The sequence below is a fragment of the Agelaius phoeniceus genome, chromosome 17, assembly GCF_051311805.1.
Source record: "Agelaius phoeniceus isolate bAgePho1 chromosome 17, bAgePho1.hap1, whole genome shotgun sequence".
Classification (NCBI taxonomy): Eukaryota; Metazoa; Chordata; class Aves; order Passeriformes; family Icteridae; genus Agelaius; species Agelaius phoeniceus.
In genome coordinates, this window is record NC_135281.1 from 6,937,152 (window position 1) to 6,950,079 (window position 12,928).

A 12,928-nucleotide genomic window follows, 5' to 3' on the forward strand; every position below is an offset into this window, starting at 1 on the left:
GCAGGACTATTCACTTGGACCTCTTGGATGGCTGGATAAGTTCTCACTTACATTTGCTGTGGTTTTTCCTTTGAATATATGTGACTGCTGTGTCTGGTGGCTTAAGAGCAGTCCTGCTGGAGCATTTTAGGGACTAAGATTCCCTGGCAAAACTGTGCTTACCTAATCTGAGACTAGAGAGCAACATGGAATCTTCCTGGGCAATCACAGCTAATGAGTGGAGTTCACATGTTAACTTTTGGCCAGCCATGCACAGAGCAAACAAGCCAAAATGAGATTAATTGAAAACCAGTTGAAAGGACTTGACATGTGCTCACAGAGATGGCCCAAGCAAAACTAAAGGCAAAATTCAATGGATAAATAACTCATTGTGAGTTATTTGCTCGGCTCTACTTAAGTGGTTGATTATGTGGGTCTTTGGTTAATTGACTTATTGAGTGGCTGGCGTGGGTTTTTGGCTGCTCGCTCACTCCCTGCACGTTTTTGCTATTAACTCAGCTGTTTGATGGAACAAGTAGTCTATTGTCTGTTTTTTGCTGGCTAGGTTGGTGTTTGGTTGGATGTTGGCTCTTGGGCTAATTGAACACATCTGCTGCTGGCTGTATGGTGGCTTGCTGGGTTCATCACTGGCTCTTTGTTTTGTTGCCTGTCTGATGTGTTGGTGGCCCAGTTTGGCACGGCTCAGATGCGTGCCTACCTAATTGCCCTCCTAATTTCCTGCTCCTTTGAGCTTGCAAACCAGGTTCTTGCTTTTCCCCGTTGCCATTTGGGGTTTCCATTGCCTCTTCCATCATCCTTGAGCTCCCAAGAGAGGACTCCTCCTCCCTGCCCAGCTGCACGCAGTGTATCATCTCTAGGACATCTGAGGATTGTCACTGGGAAGGATGGACATTTTCTGGAAGTCCATTCCCAGCTGTAGCTGTGTTCTGCAGCCCTGGCACGGCTCCAACCTGACCTTTTACCTTTTCCATTGAATTCCTCATCATGTCTGCTGGGAAATGTGGCACAGGAACGTTTGGGTTGGAAACAGGTGGGATGTTGGCTTGTAGGGAGGCTTCAGCTAGAGCAGAGGAAGAGGAGGAAAAGAAGGGGAGTAGGGAAGAGATGAGACCTGGGCAGGAAATTATCTCTGGAAGTCTATTAAAAAGCTCACTTGATTTTGACAAGCGCTCTTCATGCTCTTCAATTTGTCTTTGGCCCTGAACCTAACTTTAATTTTGGGGTGAAAGAATATTTTTCCACTGTGCTGAGAGCCATTCCTCAGAGTTTCATGCTGGGTAGGGTAGAAATTGGCATCATGCAGTGAAATGTATGTCTGAGAGCCAGGAGCCAGCTGAGGGGACGTCATGAGGGACAAGGATGGGAAGGAGGGGGAGCATTCCCTGCTCTTCCTCCTTGCCTTGCTGGAGCACCTGACATCCATTAGCAGACAGGTCCCTGCAGGCATTCTGGCTGGGCTGGGCTCTGCCTGATGTGGGAGGCGTTGACTGGAGCTGAAGCTGCCTTGACAAGGCCCCAGGGAGACATTCAAATGAGCTTCTTTACAGCTCTCCTGCTCTTTTATTTCAGCTGCCATGCTTGTAAAACACTCCCACGGAGGAGATGGCAGTGTGTGTGTCCTGCTGTGCTTCCTGCTCCTCTGGGGAGCCTAGTGGGATGCTTGGCAGTGTGAGCTGCTGTGACATGTGATACAGGTGTCCCTTCTGTATGTACCCTGTCCCTCAGGCACAGGGAATGAATTGGCTCTCTGGGTCAAGGGTAAAGTCATGGCCAGGGTAGGAATGCAATGAAATTTGCTCTGGAAGAATTCCTGCCTCAGATGAATGCACCCCTGGGCTTTGCAGCCCTCAGAGATCTGTTGGGAAGGATGAAAGTTTGACAAGAAAGTCTCACAGATATGTGTGCTTAGCAGAAAGATTTTTTAAATGAAGAGTCTGATGAAGGAATAGAGATGGAAGCAAGTTTTGATCTAGAAGTAAAGAATTGCTGAGCCAGTCTTACTGGCTAACCAAGGAGGCCAGTAAGGGTGTGTTAGTTAGAAGGGGTTTTTATGGCTTAGAGCAAAGGAGAAACCCACCTCAAACAAGAAGATGTTTTTACCAAGCAGAAAGAGAGCACAGGCAAACAAATCAGCAAATGTTGCAGTACAAAAAAATCTCAGAATTTTCCACTGCAAGAAAACTGAAAAACAACTTCCAGCTTAAACTGTAATGTACTAACTTTTAGTGATTGGAGAACAGTAACATGAATATGGTAATTATAGCAGTTGTGATAGGCTATAGATAAAAGTTAAGGTATAGATTGGTTCTACTGTGTTAAGATGCTCAGCAAAGAAAAGTCTATAATGCAATGTAACCAAAACCAAAGGGTCTGCAGGGCTGCCTGCAGCTGGAGCTGGCAGCTGTGGGCACAGCTCTGTCACCCACCACCCTGGACTGCTGTGACATCTTGGATGGAATAAACTGCATTTTGGAGAGCCCCTGGAGTCCCACACCCCTCATTTTAGCTCTTACAGTCCCCAGCATGGCTCAGTGGCCTGTCCTGAGGGATGCTTGTTGCTCCTCTTGGACACTCAATAACACCCCTGGTGTACATGCAGAACCAGCTGCTTCCCTGGCCAGGGACACAGAGGGAGAGCATCCTGCATGTCTGGGCAGTTTCTGCTGCCCCAGCCTCCCTCTGCAATGCCACACACAAATATCCTTGGACCTTTTCTATCCTCTGCCCCAAGCCTGGGGTTTTCCTGATGAGCTGCAGCACTGGGCTTGTCTGTCCTCAGAAGGAGCAGTCCCTCTGCAGCACTGATCTCCAGCCTGGGGACAGGACACAAGTCATTCTTGTCCTGTGATCTCCAGGCCTGGCTCCCAGCAGGGGAGAAGGATGTCTGTGCCCTTGGGCAGCTCCTTGGAGGAAAGGGGTGGGATAAAGAGGTCAAGATTTCTGTTTCTGACCTTCTCTTGGATTTCTCCAGCTGCACAGTGGCCAAAACCATCTAGGAGAATGTGATGAATGCAAATCTAAAACTCAGGAGTCCCCCTGAGCAGCCAGACTCTCTCAGTGGGGATAAGGAGCACATCTGGTATTGGAAGATCTTCCTCCAGCCATTTGGTTGCACGAGGAATGTGCATGGAAATAATTCCTACATTAGCAGTCAGGTCATCTTCCCCCCACCTGTCTCATTCTTTCTCTTTTTCCATTTCTGTGGCTCGTTCCCCAGCAGGCAGCCTGGGCTGGGCTGGCAGGAGCTGTCCTGGGGCATGACAGGGAGCAAGGAACCCGCTGCCTAAAGCTCCCTGAAGGTCACCAAAAGGTAAGGGAAGAGAAATAGGCCAAATTCTACACATTTTTGTTGCTGTCTGAAGTTTCTCCTGTCTTGGAAAATGCCTGCAGGGCTGTCTTGCTGAAAGCCCTCAGAAAAACACAGGGCTTTGGGAGGGCAGATGAAATGAAGGTGATCCAGGGGGGTAGATTTGTTTGTTTAGCTTCTTGGAGAGGCTGTGAGGAAGAAAAAGGTGAGTGATGGGGTAATTTCCACTTAATGTCAGTTGAAACAAGGGGGAGAAAGGCAGGAGAAGAGAAAATGGGAAGAGACTAGACCAGCAATGGATTATGTGTCTGAGTCTTTGAACTTCAGAGGGTCAGGCACGTGTCCTGCAGAGCTGGTCCTTGGCTCCCCCTTGGAGCCATCAGAGGCACCAGAACAGTGTTCTCATAATTCCTGGGAGTGATGCCCTTGGAAAAGAGCCCTGCCTGTGTCCCATGGGATAATCAGTTTACTGGGGAGTGCATGGATAGCATGGAGCCCTCCAAAACACTGCTGCAAGGACTGGATCAGCTGCTGCTCCTGGGTGGCTTCACTGTGATCCTTTGTGCAGATTAAAATAAGACATGAGCTGCCCAAAGCCAGCACCCCAGCCACTGGGACAGCCAGGATGCAACATCTGGATCAGCTGCACAATGTTTCTGCAAGCTGGTGGTTCCTCTGGTGCTGGTACCTCTGTGCTCCCTGGCTTCCATCAGCCCCTGGCAGGATGTTCCCTTAGCTGCTTCCCCAGCACATGCAGCAGAATGTGGCTGCTCCCTCAGTGCAGCCCAGCTGGACTGTCTGAATCAAGCAATGAGCTTCTCCACAAAGCTAAGAGCCATCCAGAAAGTTCTGTAAGGATGGGGATGCAGGAGGAGACCAAAGGGGAGCTCTGAGGTGTCCTGGAGCCAGCAGGGTCTGTGAGTGCTCAGCCCAGCAGAAATTTCATTTATCCTAGGCTTCCAAACTGAGTTTTTTAGCCCCAGTGAAGTGAGGACAAGTATTAATGTGTGGATTTTTGTTCTATAGTAAGGAAGAATTTTCTGGATGAAAGCTTTAATTAGATTTGTTTGGACCATGTTCACATGCCTCCTGGGTTCACTTTCTCTGAATACTTTAAATAACAGTTTTATTGGCAGGAACATTTGTGCAAACTGCAAATTTGGGGTCAGCATCTCAGCTGATATCAATCAGCATGGGCCCCTCTGAGGTGGTGGAGGTACACAGATTTACACCCACAGAAAGGCAGACTCCCTGAACGAATATTGAGAAATTAGTCTTGAAACACAAACTTGGAGAGAAAACCTCCAAGTGTTTGTACTGGAAACCCTATCCTGAGGCTGCAGCAGCTTTTGAATTGCAGCAGGGAGCATCAACCACTGGTCAGGGGGGATCCTGGCATTCTCCTGCACCTCCTCTGTCTCCCACACTGCAATGCTCTGCTCCCAGCCAGCCCTTCCATGCTGCTCACCCTCCTGTTGCCACCAGCCAGGCTGAGCTCCACAGTCTGCACTGGTTGCCCCAGCTGCATGGAGAGCCCTCCTCACCCTTCTGGGACATGATCCAGCCCAGCTCCTCGCTGGGGGCTTTGGGGGTGTTGAGTTTGGAGGCTTTTGAGGGATGGAAAATTAGGGGGGCTGGGACTGAGCCTGGGGATGGCAGGAGAAAAAGGAGGTGAGGGGCCCTCTTATTGCTGCCTCCTGGAGGAACTGGAGCATGCCCAGAAACAATAAATGTCCAGCGATGATTTGATGTGAGTTAGGATGGAAAAGCATCACAGAGGGTGAGTCTGAGACAAACTCATTTTAAACTGCAGTGAACTCTTGAACAAATTATTGTGCCTTTGCAAAGCTGTGTTCCATATGGGCCAGGAATCCTTGGAAAGGGGGCTGTTCTCTCCCTGGGATGCAGAACCTGCTCAGGACACCTTTGGCTAGTGCTGCAGATGGGGAAAGGTGAGGTCAGGGATGGCTGGGCTGGTGCAGGAGCACAGGAGGGAGCAGAGGTGCTGCATGTTTGTCACAGACATCTTTTATGAAAAATCCTTTCTTTAGGATTTTTCCTCCTGAGAAGCTGAGAGGCCTCAGGAACAAAATGTAAACAATGATTATCTGCTGCTGTGGAATGCAACAGGTGCATCTGGGATTGGCCCATGTTGGTTGTTTCTAATTAATGGCCAATCACAGCCCAGCTGGCTCAGACTCTCTGTCCGAGCCACAAGCCTTTGTTATCATTCTTTCTTTTTCTATTCTTAGCTAGCTTTCTGATGAAATATTTTCTTCTATTCTTTTAGTATAGTTTTAATGTAATATATATCATAAAATAATAAATCAAGCCTTCTGAAACATGGAGTCAGATCCTCATCTCTTCCCTCACCCTCAGACCCCTATGAACAGGGTCACAGGTGTTGTGCAGAGAGGATATACTGCCTCAGCTCCCTGTTGGTCCAGGGGGCATTCAGGACCAGACCCAGCAGGGATCAGGTCTAACTATGGCACTGCTGGCAGGATACTTCCCTGGGTGCATCAGCCTTTGCACACAAAGTGCTCTCCAACACATATGTCTTGCATGATGCAGACTGCAATATATTGTAAAAAATTATCTGTAAACCTAGAAGAGGCAAAAGCTACTCCCAGGTTACTGCAGGTAAAATTGGAGACAACCATCATGGAATTATGGAATATCCTGAGCTGGAACAGACCCACAAGGATGGTAGAGCCCAGCTCCTGGCCCTGCACAGGACAACCCCAAAAATCACAGCACATACCTGAGAGCATTGTCCAAGCACTTCTTGAGCCATGCTCAAGGTCTTTGTGGACTTTCCATACACAAGTGACAAGTCCCACACGGTGATGGGGACAGAACCTCTCTGGTCCCACATGGTGATGGGGACAGAAGTCCCAGTCCCAGCTGGTACTGGCCACTGAAGCAGGACTGGAAGAGGCCTCAGGTGGGATTCAGGCACCTTCTGGGAGCAGCCTTGCAAAGCCCCCATTTGATTTCAGCACCCTTGGCTCAGCCATGGAGCTGAGCTCTCTTGGGAAGCCCCAGCATCCTCATGGCAGCAGGGCAGCTTTCCCTGGGTGAAACACACAGCTGGAATGGAGCCCCTCAGCACTGTGCCACTCTTGCAGGGGCATCACAGTTGGCTGGCTGTCACAGCCCTTTTTAGGCAAATTCTGCACATCTGGCTGGAGCCCCCAGCTCCAAACTCCCTGTGTAGGACTGCAGGTGGGCAGAGGGTTTTCATCCTTCACTAAGCAGATTATTTTCCCTTCCCAGGCCAAACCTCTCAGAAAGGAAGGATGACATTGGGTATGCAAAGCAGGCATAAATGCCACCCAAACCAATTAATTACCTTGCTGATCACGGCATGCAGGGCCAAGGGGAGCTGCTCCCTGCCTCCCCAGGCAGCCAGGGTCACAGGGAGTTATTCAGAGAAGGAAAAGTCCTGTTTTGATGAGGGGGGCTGAGAGGGGCATGGGGGATCCAGGCCTGGACTTGTCCATCACTATCCACCCCCAGAGCAGTGGAGCTGAGCCCTGGGGTGAGGCAGGTAAGGGGCTCTGGAGTCTGTGCAGTCACCTGGAATAACAGGGGAAGGAATGTGCAGAGTGTGGCCTTGCTGAGGGGCTTTGGGGTGATTGGAGTTGGTAGAGGAGGGAACAATTATCTCCTGGGGCTTTGCAGGGGGCACTGCTCTTCTGGGAATTGGCTGTCAGTCCTCAAAATAACAATGCAGCAGAGGGAAACGCTGCACCCCACACATCCAGGGTTTGCCTGACACCAGGGCTCAGCAGGCAGCACCTGAGCAGCCCCAAAGCCACCTCAGAGAGCAGTTTGGCTCCTTGTCCCATGGCTTCCATGCAGGGCTTCCACAGCCCAGCAAGGGGTCCTGCACATGAGCACATCTGTGCAGAAGGTCCCAGCACACACTGCAAAAAGGATCCCAGACAAACAGTGTGAGTCCTCCAGCCCCACTCCAGCAGGGTTTTGGGGAGGGAGAGGAGGAAGGCCGGATGTGGGCAGCCCTGCCCTCACACCCAATAAAGTGAGCCTGGGTCTGGTTTGTATCGAAGGCAAAATGAGAAAGAAAAAGCCTCTCCAAAATGAGATTCCTTACATGACAGCATGCTGACATGCTCCGGAGTGATTTTGGCAAGAAAGGGGAATACTAAGCAGGAGCTGGGGTTTGTAGGATTGCCCAGGCACTGGGGGAGCGTGGGGAGGGCTGCTGTGCTCCCCCTCCCCAGCCCTGCACCCTCCTGACCCCTCGTGCTCTGAAGCTGCCCCCCAACCTTGGTGCTGATGTCCCCAGGGCGCTGCCCTGCTGAACAGGGAACTCTTTATAATGCAGGGGGTTGGGGTTTTATTTTTTCCCCTGTTTTTCTCTCCCTATGGTCCCTTCAACTCTGGCTAAGCCATCAGTGAGGGTGCCCAGCCCCACTGAGCTTTGCAGACTCGGTGCTGGTGGTGCAGGTGTGTCCCCATTTGGGGACAAATCGAGCGGGCACATGAGGTGGGTGATGCTGCCCCTATCCATGGGGGAAAGGGAGCAGGAAAACATCAGTCTCCAGTGCAAAATATCTCCCTGTAACTCCATCCCTGGACTCTGAGCAGCCCTTTGGACTCCACTCATGGACTGAGGGAGCAGGCAGTGCACTCGGGGGTGCAAGCACCCGCAAAACCTGGGTGTCCAGGGAGCAGCTGCACGCCCTGCTCTCTGGGAATGTCCCTCCAGAGTCATCCCCGCGGTTCAGGGCATCGAGCTCCCAGCTCGCAGCCCCTCAAGCCGTTCCTCATCCCCGCCGGGTACCCGCAGCCTGGCGAGCGTTTCGGCACCGCGTTCTTTACGAGCTGCCGGCTTTGGCCCCGGCAAGGGCCGTGTCCTGGGCTGCTGCACCGGCCCAGGGTGGGATGTGGGATGGAGCCCGGCAGGATGCGGCAGGGACCGCGGGCGCCGCTCCCACCGACGCGCGGGGGAATTCGCCGGCGCTTTTTCAAGCATCTGGTGGTTGAATATTTATGAAGTAGGAGAGCAAACCAAACACGGGGAAATCAAAGGAAACTGAACCTAATACTTGGAGTTGCTAAAACAGTCAGGAATCGGTTTCTTCCTGCCGGCTGGAGGGCAGGAGCAGCGTGTCCCTGCGGAAAGAGGGGTGGGAGGGAGCAGAACCCATCAGGCAGCTCCATTCCAGCAGGACCGAGTCGGGCTGGTGAAAGCAGCTCATGACAGCCACACTAACTCACACCCCTGCTGCTGCTCCAGCCCCAAACTATCCATCTCCTTCAGCAGGATCCCAATCCTAAGGTCTGCTTGAGAAATTCAATGCTGTCTCTGCATGGGTCTAGTGCAAAGAAATGCCTGTTGTTTCCCTGCCTGCAGGCAGCTGGAGGGCAGGGACAGCCTCATCCAGCCAGGAGGAAAAGAAACCTCTGGGTCACTGTTCCTACCTGGGCTCAGAAATTTTGGGATCTCTGTGCCACAGCCTTGGCTGCCATGCCAGCAGCACCAGCACAGGCAGGGACTTGGACTGGACTCCAGTGCCAGCAGCACTGGAGACTGGGACTTGTGTAGCCAGGACGTATTTCTTCAATGTCTCTGCATTTATTTGGTTTGGTTAATTTTAAATTATTTTTAACAGTTTTTCTGAGTGCTCCCTGGGGCCTTTTTTCTCACTTAGGGATTTGAGCAAAGCTGGAGCAGAAGGGAAATATCATCAGCCAAGCTGGGATTTCTACCAAAATGAGGGGGTTTGTGGTAGCCCCATGCCCATCAGGACAATCCACCCACACTCACACACTGACAAAAGCCAAGGAAAGGGTCTTTTCCAGTCACTCAGCCCTGGGAGCACTGCATCCTATCCTTTCCCTAGCTGGCTGCTACCTCTGTGTCACCACCAAAGCTTTGCTGGTGACTTGCCTGTGTCCCTGCTCTGAGGCCATCAGGAGGACACGGGGGAGAACCTGCAGGATTGCAGGAGACAGTGCAAGGGGTAGTGATAATTTTATTCTCCTCCACAACAGAGAGAGGACCTCAAGCTCAAATATCCCACATTTCCAGGCTTCTCCATGCTGATGGTTCCACCTCACCCTGCTATTCCCCAGGCTGACAAGCCTCACCCCCAGTGATACAGCAGCACCTTGGACACAGAGCCCATGCTGAACCATCCCTGTTCACCTTCCTTACTTGCCAAGCAGAGCTTTCTAAAAGGCTTTTGAAGACAGATGTGCCAGAGTGTCCTACCCTTGGAGATTTCACCACTTAGAAGTGCTCTGGGAGCAGGGGATATCTCTCAGCAGTCCTTGTCTCCAGCAGTGTGGAGGATGGAGGGAATCCTGGAGCTGCTCAGCGCTGGTACTCATGGCCCTGGCAGGAGCTCAGTTCTCTGCTGTATCTTGGCAGCTGCTGCTCCCAGAGTTTCAGTGGATCCAGCTCAATCCCCAGCCCCTGTTAGAGGGTTTCCAGCTCCAAAATCTCTGGATTTCCAGTGCATATAGAGAGGGTTTTGCTGGGATGAGTTTCCAGCAATGCCCATAAGCCTGCCCTGCCACTGCTGCCATGGGATGTGGAGGGAAGGTGGGCAAATGTTCCCCACATCAGGAGCACTACTTTGGGCTGCTTGCACATCCCCAGAGGAGGTAACACCAGGAGTTGTGGGTGTTCCTTCCTGCAGAGGGAATCCAGCCAAGGAGCCCAGATCTGACATCATCCCAGGAAAACAGGAGAGTTTCAACATGTTCAGTGGGAATGATGCAAACAAACCCATCTGTAGGAACCTTTCACGAGTTCCCATCCCATTCCCAGCTCCCATCCATCCTCCTGTCCAGGGCTGGGCAGTGCTGGGATAGAGGTCTCATCACTGGGGTGGCACAGAGCAGAGGAGATCAATAAATCCCTTTGCCAACAGGAGATGATGCTGGAGGGGCTCACATGGAGGCTGTTTCCTGGGAATGCTGTCAGCATGGCATGGAATGCTGGAGGCACTGCCAGCCCCAGCCCTGCCAGCTGCCTACTCCTGGAGGGACTGGGCTAACTGGGAGAGCTCTGCAGCACCCAGTGCTCCCAGTGGATGGGATGGGTTTGGGTCCAGGCAGCCTGGCAGGGGGATCTTGGTGGGGCACAAAGTGGGATGGGAAGGGGAGGACGAATGGCTCTGCAGAGAAATCCATATCAACAATTTAATAAGACCTAGGAAAAAAAAAAAAAATTCTCCCAGCTGGGATTCATCAGTGAGAGCTTTCCAGGAGTTATAATAAGGAAAGCAGACTGCTGCCAGCACAACAATACCTTCGTGCTGGCTGGGTGAGGTGTGGTCCTGGGAAGGCAGGTTGGGCAGCAGATCAGCTGTGGGGTGCCTGTGCAGTGGGGCAGGAGCTGCCAGGCACAGAAGGGCTGTCTTGGAAAGCCCTTTGCAGGCATTTAGAGCAGGGACTGCTTCCCTGCAGACAGCCCCTCAGCCCAAAGCTGGGCTGGGGAACAGGCTCCTGTTCCTTCCCAGCCCTGGTGTATTAAGCCTAAAAAAGGGAATTGTTGGATTCTTTACCAAAGAAGGCCAGCTGTGCTGCTGGCAGGCAGAGCTGGGGGGAGGGTGCCACAGCCGAGCCCACAGGTCTGGGGCTCACTCTCCTGCTTGTCCTGGGCTCCCCTTGAGTGCACAGGGGCCCGATGCAGCCCAGAGGTGCTGCACAAGGGCTGCTGCAGGGAAGGAGCTGCCTGGACCCTGTGCCCTGTGTGCAGCAGGTGTTGGGAGGCAGTGGGGGATGAGAGCTGCACTTCCCTCCATGGATTCACCCTGATCCTTCCCTGCCTGCACAAGTTTAAACAAGGGTCCCACAGGGGGAGAAGGAGTCATAGCCCAGCTTCTTCCCAGTCCTCCTCTATGCTCCACCTTCCACCTGTTCTACAGGCTCCAACCTCAACTTTCTATCCTCCACCTTCCATTCTGCATCTTCTACCCTCCACATTCCACCCACCATTCTCCACTCTCCATCCTTCATCCTCCCCCAAGCCCCCAGATCCAGGTGGAGCAGCAGAGGAGAGCTCTGCCCTGGATGTGCAGAGATTTTGCACTGCCCTGCATCCCACAGAGGGGCCCTGGCCCTCCTCCCCAAGCTGGCAGATGCATTCCACCTCCTCATCCCTCTGTCCTTGTCACCACCACCAACCAACTGAAGCTCAGGCAGAGACAGGCAAGACACCCTGAGGCTGCAGGGCTGTGCCACCAGGGCAAATCTGCCCTGATCAGTGAGTGCTGCTGTGCCCAAAGGTCCCAGCAGGGACCAGCCAGAAGATCTGGGGGTGACACTCCCAAGCTATTTTACAATGAGGGATGGCAGCTCTTGATGGGCTGCAGGTCAAATTCACAGTTATTAGAACTTGGTAAATGTGGTTTTAACAACCATCTGGCTCTCCTTTTATATGCAATAACCATCCCATTACATCGAAATAAAATCCACATTTAAGGCTCTTAATTGCACAAATGGCCTTTAGCTTTTTTTCCTCTCATCTCAAAAAAAAAAAAAAAAAAGGAAAGGAAATGTCCCATTTCCATCTGTCATAGCAGAAGAATTTGGCTGAGAGTCTCCAGCCTCCTCCTGAGGCGGGGCTGGTGCACGTGGAGTGTTTCAGCCCTGGGAGAAGGCACTGGGGCCAGCCAGGCTCCCCATGGCCCCTGAGGATCCTTCCCTGGGGCAGTGGTGGGGTCAGGCACCCTGAGGGGTCCCAGCACCCCTGGGGATTGTGTGGCCATTTCCTGATATGGACTGGAATAGGGTGAGGATAAAGACTCACCTGATAGCTTGAATAGAAGAGAAATACTATCTCACAAAGGGGTTTGAGTTCATTTTAGTTTGGTTTTGCTCCAGTTCTGGGCAAATCATCTTCCCCTCAGCCCAGTTTCTCACCAGGAAGGGCAATGGCATGGGAAATGCCATCTCAGATGACCAAAATGTGACATTTGGTTACTGCAAAATGTGAGGTGATACAAACCCAACCTGGCAAAGCAAAAGCATTTTCTCAGACAAAGCAGTAAAATCAGGCATACCTATGCAGGACATTTTCTGCCTTCCCCCAGGAATTTCACACTTCAGAGGAGCTACATCTCCCAGGAGAGACCAGGACAGGAGTGACCCAGTGCAAGGCAGCATCCTCTGCATGGCACATGCTCAAAGTTATGAGCATCTCCTGTTGTCTCAGACATGTTCAGGCTCAGTAATTGGGAGATTTAGCTGAGATTGTTGGGTCAGCACTGTGGAAACCAACCTGTGGGCAGCACACCTTGGCTGGGCTTTAAGCACTACCAGGGAGCCCTTCCAGAGCTGACATCTCCTCATCACTCTGGCACAGAGGGAGAGGCAGAGCAGGCCGATTTCTCAGCAGTGGCTTTTCCACATTAAGCAGCTCCTTGGTTCCTGGCTTGCCCCCAAGAGCCCTGTCCATGTCACACCAAGTGTCCCCAGCCCCAGGGCGAGCAGAGGCAGCAGGGTGGGTGTGCAAGTGGCAGCTGCACCAGCTCCAGGGGATCTTTCCCAGAAAGCAGAAAGAACAAGTTCCCAGTGCCCTCTGCAGGAGGAATCACAGCCCTTTTCCCCAAATTTTGGGGCCTTCCAGGAGGACAG